The sequence below is a fragment of the Petromyzon marinus genome, chromosome 64, assembly GCF_048934315.1.
Source record: "Petromyzon marinus isolate PM22_M1 ecotype Great Lakes invasive population chromosome 64, UKy_Petmar_22M1.pri1.0, whole genome shotgun sequence".
NCBI lineage: Eukaryota > Metazoa > Chordata > Hyperoartia > Petromyzontiformes > Petromyzontidae > Petromyzon > Petromyzon marinus.
Window position 1 is genome coordinate 14241064 of NC_133730.1, and position 11354 is coordinate 14252417.

The 11354-nt window shown below is 45.8% G+C and overlaps 1 long non-coding RNA gene across 1 annotated transcript; it reads right to left on the minus strand.

The window, feature by feature from the left end:
* Positions 1-231: 231 nt before the first annotated feature.
* Positions 232-2223, minus strand: LOC142906360 (uncharacterized). The gene is made up of 3 exons (XR_012930206.1): positions 2127-2223; positions 1227-1362; positions 232-832 (listed from the first exon to the last, which is right to left on the minus strand). It is a non-coding gene; the product is annotated as an uncharacterized LOC142906360 (long non-coding RNA).
* Positions 2224-11354: the final 9131 nt, after the last annotated feature.

The following is an 11354-nucleotide window of genomic DNA, read 5'->3' on the forward strand; positions in this document are numbered from 1 at the left end:
ATGTGAAGACATGTCACGAGACTCGCTGACTTTTCTTAAAATACTTGAGAAATACAAATCATAGCTGAATATTTTCAATTCCATGTGTATAAGCCTTTGTCTCAGATTTATTGTAAAATAAATATACATGTACAATATAAACATTCAAATATCAGAAAATATTTAATGTATGTTGAATTTCTTTCACACTGTACATAACCAACCATGCTAAACAAGACATGATAAAAACAATCCAAGTCATGGGTTGCATACAATATGCAACTTTGGTTTATTGATTACAAGTTACATAAAAGGTTCTGAAATTTTACAATACAGGTATAGTGCAATCTAAATAAGCAAATGTACTTTTACAGTGATTTCCCAAATGTTTATAACTACACAAATACTAGCATGTATGTTCCCAATAAAGTAGTCTCCTTCCAAAATGGATAAAACCAAAATAAGTTTAGTTGTGCTCACAATATTTTTCACATATCCGTTCTCTTTCAAGTGACATTTGAGTCTGCATGGATTTGCTGTGCAAAATACTGCTGCAACCATTCACTAACTCCAACCCTGAACGAACTTCATCACATTTTTCCAATACTTTGTTGTGGCACTTCCATTAACAGGGCAATTACTGTGCCCCATGGGCCCCACAAGTTCACAAGTAATTGCGATTCACACCACAGCACCTGAAGTACCATTGATGTTTAACAACCATGAATTAGCAGGACCAAGCAAACGTATCCTTCTGAGTACAAACCTCGACCACCGCCTTAAAATGCAGCCATCCTTGTTCTCCTTGATGGTGTCAACCAGCTCTTTCAGACGCGACAGGTGGTACACGGCCCTGAGAAGAGACACGATTGAGAGAAAATTACTTGGTTGACTTATTATCATGGTGGAAGCCAGAAAAATCTCACCAAGCCTCAGGCGGGTTTGGCAGTGATATTTTGCAAATTTCATCAGCGAGTGGTATGTGAGAGGAAATCGGAGAACCCGGTGAAAACAGAGGGAGTAAAATGCAAAACTCCGGATATAGATTCAAGATTCCATTGCTGTATTACTAACTCCTGGTTACCTAGCAGCCAAAATCTATAATATATGCTATTACCAAATAGTCTCCCATCCAAGTAATAACAAGGCTTACCTGCTTAGCTTATAACATTCATAATCTGACATCATACTTAGAGGCGGTGCAGCCTCTATGCTGTGCGTGAGTGTGAATATAAAGATAAATTCACAATGGCGTGGAGGGGTTTTCCCAGGGACGATCAGCCCCTAGGAAGACGTCCGTGTTGAAGCTGCCCGGGGAGGGGGCCTCCAAGCCGGGGGATTCCAACTCCATGCGCGCCCTGCTCAGCAGCTCCTCCAATGAGGCTGTGCATCAAGAATCACGCATCGCACGTCACAACCACATGGGTGGCCGCTCAGTCGTCTCTGTGAGAAAAGACTGAATATGTACCTGAAAACATATGAAATGTCATCTGCTATATACAGACTATATATATATACACACACACACCTAGGGATCTAAGGTCCTCTGACACGGGCTCCTCGTTGGCTACATTCGTAAGGCCGGAGATGTCCAAATCTTTGAGCCACTCTGGGTACTTTGGTCTGCTTTGCGGGCTCTGAGCGGCACCTGCTCTCTTCGTGCTGGTATCCGTCTCGTGGCTGCTGGTCTGGGAGTCCACATCGCAGTCACGCAGCCAGGCCGGGTACCTGAGCTCAGGAATGCTCGTGATCCCCGACACATCCAGCTCATCCTTTTGGCTTGTCAACCACCTGGGATAGGTACTTGTCGCACAGCCGCCGTTCGGCAAGTGCTCACGCCTAGTTGCTTCACTGCTCCGTAAGTACAACAAAACATTCTTCTGGTTAGAAAAGAAATAATTTTTGGGCTTTGCCGACTCATTTAATGGCATCAGGGCCTTGTTGCTTCTCGCTGTTGAGCTCAACCGTTCAGTTGGCTTATTGCCCCTCACCAATGATGCGCCGAGGCTGTGCGCGGTGACCCCGAGAGATGACCGCTTGCCTCTGTGCGACACTGCGAGGTCTCGGTGGGCGCCAGGCGAGCGGAACAAGGACTTGGAGGAACCGTCAACTGGCGCCTCTAGGAACTGGTCCGTGGTTAGACTGACCGTCGGGCTATAAGCCATGACCGCTGCAGCGCAGCAGTGAGGCTGCACGTGCCCGAGATGAGGTCCTCCACAGGCAGCATGCCACCTGCAATGTAAGACCCACAGACATTTTACTGGTACACAATGAATTTGCTCTCCCCTAGATTCCTTGACCCCTGAACGGCAATCCTGCAATGTTGCCTTACTTTGCACCATCAGTAACTAATGATGTTATCCGTTTGTGGAGTTTGTGAGAATATGGGATAAATCAGTGCATGAGCTGTTATTGTTTAAACTTCAGATGTGTCCAGTCTAGGATCTGCAAATTTTGACACAAAGGTTGGAGGATCACTTAGATTTCACAAACTTTACAAACTCGATAATCAGTGAAGTTGCTGGAAGATGACAGGAGAAAGAAATGCATGCTCCGACCTATCTGTTCAGACCTATGCTATCCTCTCATATGCGTGTGCTTACTGTGGATAGTTTTCTCTGACATAAAATGAACTCATTAATGGAATTTGCCAAGCATCCCAGTGTGGGACTCTCACGAAAATGTATCTTTAGACCTTATTAAGGGTTTTTTTCTAGGGGAATTACATTACATTCATGATAGCATAGCATAATTGACAAGCACCCAGTACAAGCAAATAAATGGGGTTCTCCTCTCCAATTATCCCCCCTCCAGTCAACTAGCTTCGATACCTTATGAGACCTCCTTTGCCAGTAACAAGATATAGTAATAGGTTTTTACCCTTTTATCTGGCACAAAAACTGACACCTTTATACAAGGGATCATGTTTGCGATAACCACAACGCAAGTAGTCAAAATGCAAACAAGAAGACGCTAAGAATAAGAAGACGCCTTTTTGCGTCTTCTGGTCCAACACCAGTGGAGACTGGGATCTCAGAAAAGCCATCTCGGGTATGGACCAATCAAATTCAAGGACAGTGCATATTATCAGAGTTGTCTTTTTTGTTTGCATTTTGACTACTTGTGTTGTGGTTACTGCAAACATGATCCCTTGTATAAAGGTGTCAGTTTTTGTGCCAGATAAAAGGGTAAAAACCTATTACTATAGCTTCAATACCATTGCACACTCGATAGCCACTCGAGTGCAAGCACCACGGAGCGATTCCTCGCGTGGCGAGAGGCGCAACCCACCTTCATCCACACTGTGCATCCTCCTCTCCTCCGCGCGTCTCCGCTCCGCCATGCTGCGCGGCGCTGTGCTCTGCACGTATCCTGGGTAGCGGTGACGCACAGATTCCGCTCTGCTCAAAGTCCTCGATGTAGGCGTCCAGCGCACCGCTCGCCTACGAGCAGCACTGCTCTCCGCACACCACAGGGCTGCGCTAGCCCCCGCTTCCGGTCCGGAGCAGCGTGCTGCCCAGGCTGCCGCGAGGGCTTGTGTCCGTCACCGTGCTGTCGCCCGAAGGGCTGTTTGTCTCACCACCGTTGCAGTACATTTTGTACGATTTGGGATGCCTGGACCGGATGGGGCCAGGGAGAGGAATGGCTGTGGCTACAAGGTCACCACTGGTCCTGGTATGGGGGGCACCATGAGGAGCTGCTGTGTGCGGAAAGTGGGTCCGCTGTCGCAACGCGATCGCATGGGCCAGTGTCGACCACTTCGCGTTAGGTCTCTTAAGCTACTGTGGCTGTTGTCCTTTTTTCAACAAAAATTCCAGCCTTTCCCATGGTTTCCTTCATCACACCTGCAAGCTCTATGTACAATTGAAGTGTCATAAATGCACTACCTGCCTACTACTACATTATGAATGATATACATTTAAGAATTAGCTGGAGACAACTCCATGTTTAAAACACACTGTATTCAAAAGAGAAGGCTTAACATTTAACATTGGTTAACGTTTGGCATGCACACCTGCATATAAAAAAATTACCGTACTACTAATACAATGAATGCTAAATATTAAGTGGTATTACAGTAGTATGACTACTTATATTTATATATTATCGCACCTCCGAAGAGCACGGTTGGCTTTGTACGATGCGAAAGAGGTTCAACACACATACAGAATACAATACTTTCCGAGCACATTATGCGTACCGAACCTCCAAGTTCCTTACCCTACCCTGAATAAGAATGTGTGCGGAGTACAGCTCCTTTTTAAATCCATTGCTGGCTGACAGCTGTCCCATGCTATGCAGCTCCCAGGGGGAGGGGTTATTTACCATACTTCACCACGCTGGTCAGTGTGAGTTTGGTGATGGCAGGGGGCTATAGAAGTGCATTACAACCACGTACTGAATATTGCTGCACTGATGGCAGGGGGCTATAGAAGTACATTACAACCACGTACTGAATATTGCTGCATGGATGGCAGGGGGCTATAGAAGTACATTACAACCACGTACTGAATATTGCTGCACTGGTGGCAGGGGGCTATAGAAGTTCATTACAACCACGTACTGAATATTGCTGAACTGGTGGCAGGGGGCTATAGAAGTGCATTACAACCACGTACTGAATATTGCTGCACTGATGGCAGGGGGCTATAGAAGTACATTACAACCACGTACTGAAAATTGCTGCACTTGTGGCAGGGGGCTATAGAAGTACATTACAACCACGTACTGAATATTGCTGCACTGATGGCAGGGGGCTATAGAAGTACATTACAACCACGTGCTGAATATTGCTGCACTGGTGGCAGGGGGCTATAGAAGTACATTACAACCACGTACTGAATATTGCTGCATTGATGGCAGGGGGCTATAGAAGTGCATTACAACCACGTACTGAATATTGCTGCACTGGTGGCAGGGGGCTATAGAAGTACATTACAACCACGTACTGAATATTGCTGCACTGGTGGCAGGGGGCTATAGAAGTGCATTACAACCACGTACTGAATATTGCTGCACTGATGCTCGCCACGTGAGAGCCACACAGCAGGACAATGCTATACTGTACAATATTGAAATGATTCTCCTACAAATACTAAACATTATTGTCTTAACAATCAATACTACTTTTAACATGAACAATAACTAATAAATGCACGCGTAGTAATCGCCGTGCTAACCCTTAGCGTGCAATGTGAGCAGAACTTGTGTTGTAAGTCGTACCCAGTCCATTACCGCGCCACACACTCCCATTAACAAACCAACGACATTTACTGAATGTCCTCCTCCTTTACACGGCACAACCAGACAACACTTTGCACACCGAAGTGTCCAAGCCGCGTGCTGAGTGAAGCAAACCCCATTCAATTCTAGATTTAAAGCTTTCGTGACTGCTAGGATCCATACTCTTTGGTTCTATTGGGTAAAGTCACGTAGGTGAAAATTGTTATTTTATTTTCACCTACGTGACTTTACCCAATAGAACCAAAGAGTATAAACCCCATTTACTCTGCGCTCAGCGTTCAACAAAGTTGAACCTGGCTCGCCCTCACGCCTGCCCATCTCTCTCCGTCTCTCACCGGAGATTATTCCATTGATCGTCTTCGCCTTGCCGTCCAGAGATCCGTGTGGATTATCCGTGAGGGTAGTTAAAGGTCGCGGTTATTCGGAGAAGTTTTTTTTATTAATTTTCCCGCCACAACCGCCGCGTCGCCAACGGCCGCTGAAGGCGATGTCCGAGACGCGCGGCCTGCGCATGCGCACTGAGGGTTGAGAGAAACCTGCGGGGAGGGGCAGCGGGGGGCGGGGAAGCCGCCGCCGTTGGCCACACCCACATTCTGGCCACGCCTATATTGAACCCACGTCACGGTGACATCATTCTGGGTCGGACTTTATCGTGGGCTGGCTGTGCACGCGAGGAGCTCCTGACTTCTGACTCTGAATTCGAGAAAAAATCAAAGATTCACGATGTCTACCTTCGTCGAGATAGGTAAAGTTTAACGTTAGTGTTAGAGATGTGTGTTTGTGTTAAATGTTGAGCCTGTGGACAAAACTGCTGGGGATGTGCCAGATGTCTCCATCTAACGTTAAGGAGGTTGGAGCCTGGATAGTGCATACCAGGTGTTACAGGCTACATGATGGGAAGCAGAAGGCATTCTAGTAAAATAGGTTTTTGTTTGTACGTTAATGCTCCTCCTTTTCCTTTACCAACCCATACTCACCGGCATGGTGAAGTATGTGCAAATAACCAACACGATTCGTGCGATCGTCAAGAGGCTCTCCAGCAGGGGATTGGCAAAAGGCCGTACAGGAGCAGTTTTGTGAAAAATCATTGATTCTTTCATAATGTACATCTATGATTTATTATTATTGTTCATGTGGGTAACCTCGGCGAGGGGGGAAGCAAGGTCGGGAAGAGCGGGGGATGGGGCCGCTTTTGACCACGCCCATATTTAGGTGACGTCACGCCCTTTTGCTGTGACGTCACTATAGCAGGGAGTTATCCTTGGCTGGCTGTGCATGAGGAGCTCCCGAGTTATAACTCACAAGATCTGAGATTAGACCAAAGATTCATGATGTCCACATTTGTTGAGATAGGTAAAGTGTAATGTTCGTGCTATGACGGGGCTTTGGGCCAGTTTTAAATATTGAGATCTCGTCAGTGTTTTAATCGGACGCTCAGCAGGGTTTGAGCCAGGATAGTGCATAACAGGTCTAAAAGTGTGGTGTCGGGCTACATGGTGGGCAGCAAAGGGCAGTCCATCAAAATTGGTTGTACTATACATACTATACGTCTTCACCAACCCACATTAACCAGAGTGGTGAAATGTGGATTTGAAGCTTTCGTGACTGCAAGGATCCATACTCTTTGGTCCCTTCACCTGATGAAGGCCACTTGTTTTGTGGCCGAAACGTCGTGATTGTTGTTCATTTTATTTATTTATTTTTCCCTACGTGACTTTACCGAATAGAACCAAAGAGTACATATGTTATCTCCCGCGCAATATGGTATCTCCCTCGCAAGATGTTATCTCCCGCGCAAGATGTTATCTCCCTGACAAGATATTATCTCCCTCACAAGATGTTATCTCCCTGACACGATGTTATCTCCATGACAAGATATTATCTCCCTCGCAAGATGTTATCTCCCTCGCCTCGTATGCAGGAAGTCCGTGAGTTCGATCCAAATTGTGACGCCTGTAATATTTGGAGTTTGCGTGTCTCTCTCTCTGTCTTCTCGTGGCCGCGTGGATTATTCCCTGGGTCCTCCAGTTGTTCCTTTAACATTTAGAATCAACGTGCTTTCAGAGTTATTTGGCTGCTATAAATTTCCACGTGATGCGAATTATTTTCCACCTCGCTACCAAGCCGCGCCAGGGCAGTGCCGAGCCAGCCCCGTGTGGCTCTCAAGGCACCAAGTTATGTTTCCACTGCGGAACCCGAGCCGTGCCACGGACGTCACGTGTGACGAGCGCGTCGAGACGCATGTGGGTGGTGTAGTGCAGTAATTTTCTTTTTTTTTTACTCGGGGGTACGCGGACCCCTGGGGGCTATGTGGCAATGCCCCAGGGTGTACGTGAGATGATGTATAAATATGTGAAATCATATCGGACATGAGTCATTGGTGAATAGTCATGTATGAATCGGACAATGTAAAGTAACTACGATACAATTTGTATCCACGTGGTAACCTGGAACGATATGAAAGCACTTTCTAAACTCACTGATCGTACACAATGCGGGTTTACAAGAGCAGCCAGGGAACTAATGACGTCTCGCGTGCAGAGCGTCCGTTTAATTTGTTTTTATTCGCTTGCAGTTACTAGCAGCTGGTTAGGATATACCTCTCACAAAGTGGACAATTGGTTAAAATATTGACGTTCATTATTCACACGTTGATTTCTCAGAACCACGTTGGGTCAAGGGGGGAGTGGGGGGGGGCTACTCGGTTTAAACTAAATTCAACAACGAGGGGGGGCACCGGTAGCCAACAACGGTTGAGAACCACTGGTGTGATTAGCGCTGGTGTCCTTACCGTGCACTCACCGAATGTCACGCACAATGTACGCGTCATTATCCCCGCCCCTGGCCCTGCTTGGCCCCAAGCCATATTCAGACACCGCGTGAGGTTAGCGTATCCCGGTTTTTGGTTCTAGCGCAACATGGAAAACGGCCAGTGGAGAACCAGGCAATAGAAATGTGGGAGGCACTGTTGGCACGTCCATATAAAACTGCACATGTTATCCCGTGGATACAAAATGCAGGTTAAGAGGAAGAATCGAGGCACGGTGATAAAAAAAAACGTGATAACCCAGCAGGGTTTGAGCCAGGATAGTGCATAACAGGTCTAAAAGTGTGGTGTCGGGCTACATGGTGGGCAGCAAAGGGCAGTCCATCAAAATTGGTTGTACAATACATACTATACGTCTTCACCAACCCACATTAACCAGAGTGGTGAAATGTGGATTTGAAGCTGTCGTGACTGCAAGGATCCATACTCTTTGGTTCTATTGGGTAAAGTCACGTAGGTAAAAAATAAACCAACAAAAATCACGACGTTTTGGCCACAACACAAGTGGCCTTCTTCAGGTGAAGGAACAGAACTGTCGGGACGACAGGACTTCAATTGAAATGTGGTCAAGTAACCACCATGATCTGTGTGGCCACGGGGAAGCTCTCGCAGAAGCTGACAAGCTTCCATCTTGGCAGTAATCATGTTGCCTCTTTTTTACTCTCAGCGTCTCTGCAGCGCTTGCCGCGCTCGCACTCCTCGCCCCATTCACCCCCACTCTCCCCCTCTCTGACTTATTTAACTGCCCTAACCCTGGTTTCTCTCCCACTTCAGTAAAACAATTTCCTTGCTGTGGTTGAGTGCTTGTGTTGCATTCGAAACGTCGTGATTTATTTCTATTTCTATTTTTTTTCACCTACGTGACTTTACCGAAAGAACCAAAGAGTATAGCTGACAAGCTGTCAGGGCAAAAATGACTTTGCATATTCCAACTAATATTTTTTGCCCTGGTTTGTGTCTGACCATGCTGGGCACGGCTTTGTTAAAGTGTACGATATTCAATGGGGTAAAAGTCCCCTAATGGTAATACAACTTTATACCACAGGTGTACTCACACTGGAGCAGCGTCGACATTTATGAGAAAGCTTTACACATGAGTACCATGTGCGGTTCTTTACCGACATTCCCATCCCTGCACCTGCCTCCCCTGTCCCTAATGCAATGAACCCTCTACCCCCACATTACCTATGCAGAGCTCGTGGAGAGAATGAATGAGGAGGAGGGAGCGGAGGGGCATGAGGCTCAGCCTTCAACGGTGCCGCAAGACTTTTCGACGTCATCATTTCAATCTACCCTGGCCCAGGTACGATGCGGCACAACGTGGATTTGCACTGCCTATAAATTAGCTTGGCTAATGTCAAAGATGGGAGATTCCTGGTATTTACAGATTTAGTTGTTGTTTGCATTCGCCAACTAATGGGCCCCAAAGTGTAGACATGGCTGCTCCTCATGTATAGATTTGCAGCCTTTGCAGCAGTGCGTTTTGGTGACTATACTGTGCTGATGAGTCCGAATGAGGATTACACCGGTCCACAGTTGCATATCACTGCATAACTGCTGCTGTTAGTCTGTCACATTTGCTCAACTTTATTTTGATGGTGGTTTAAGATAGCATTACTACAATGCACTTTAGAAAATACTGATGTTTTTTGTATAATGCACAGGGGCTAGATGCTTTGTGTACACATTTCTCCAGGTCTCTGGTTTCCTCCCATAGCTAAATGACACAGTGTAACTGGTATTGGCCAAACGTACCAATGCTGAAAAAATACATGCAAATTATTCAATTGGAATTAAACTAAGCAACTTCGTTCTCGACTGCAAAAAAACAGAACTTGGTAGGACCCTCCTTGAAAATAAAAATGTAAACTCATTGAGGTTTTCCTGGGTAAACAAGTACATCATCATAGCAATAAACAACTTGCATACAAATAGCAGATTAACTTATGTCCTGATACATGTATCATGAGCTTATGAATAAATATACATTTCATGCATAAGCTATTACATCTCTCATATTCGTGTGTGTGCTTGCCTTTGCGTGTAGGACACTATCTACTTTTGCGATGGAGTCCGTCGGATCGATTTCATCCTCGCGTTCGATGATGAGGTCCATTCTCAGGACGCCATCAACAATCAGGTGAGAACGAGGAACCTACAAATAATGCTCCACCTTCCTGCACCCAGCATTATCACCCCTCCCCACGTGCAACACCACACGCCTCTAAACCTAGGTTTGACGCAGTGGTGCCAGCTCAGCTCTCTGACTGCTGAGTCACCCTGCCACCTCCATACGAGTCTTTAAATCCACAGTATACATCTTTTATCAAACTGTATCGTCAACTGCAGACCACGCTAGTCAATGAACGCTAGACTCCCATCACTCAACTCGCACATCCATACCCTGAACCATACGCCTCACTGCTTTGGCGAACAACAATCAATTATCGTTACGTATCACACTCCATCCACAACTCCTCAATAAATACACCACTTTCATATTGCACACACCGACACCCAGACATAACTTACAGGATATATGTAATATCCACATTCTAACTGCCAAATGGAAAACTATTATAACAGTGCTGAAGTACCCAGTATGCATTCTCTGCAATATTGATGTTTTTGTTTATTTTGTTGCTATTGTACCCACGCACAATGGATCTATCTCCCTTGTAAAATAGCAAAGCAACTAGCTAAGTGAGACCATCCCTGTAACAAATAAGGTAAACTCAAAGAGTTGATTGACAAAGAGCTGTGCAAATTTTTATTTTATTAAGGTCTGCTGAAGTGACACCGACTGAAGCAGTTCAGTGATGCTACTTTGCAGAGCCGTTCTCTGATTGATTCCCATGTGAGGCTCTACTCACTGTAAGAGTTCAAGAAGTTTCCTCACCTCTTGACTTGACTCCCACAGTGACACAACTGAGAACAATGTATAACACAGATGGTAAATTTTGTTTGACAGAAGAAGAGGACCGAATATCAGGCAAGCCTGATGAAGATGGGGCTAGATCTCGAGATTGAACCCAAGGAGGTAAGTTTCCTGCGTGTCTCTCTGCTATAGATGACAGACACTGTATACAAATAAAAAGGTGTTAGACTGTGATTGCTTCATAATTTCACTGCTGGCATACATTCCTTGAGTAGGAGCGCTAAAGATCCCCGCTGGAGGGTATATGGCCTACTCTTCTCTGCTTGCCAGACGTCTTGAAAGAGATAGCGAATACCCATACTTTACCCCACCATGCACAATCTTAAGATGGATTAATTGTGGCTTACCCATTTATACTGGAGGGTA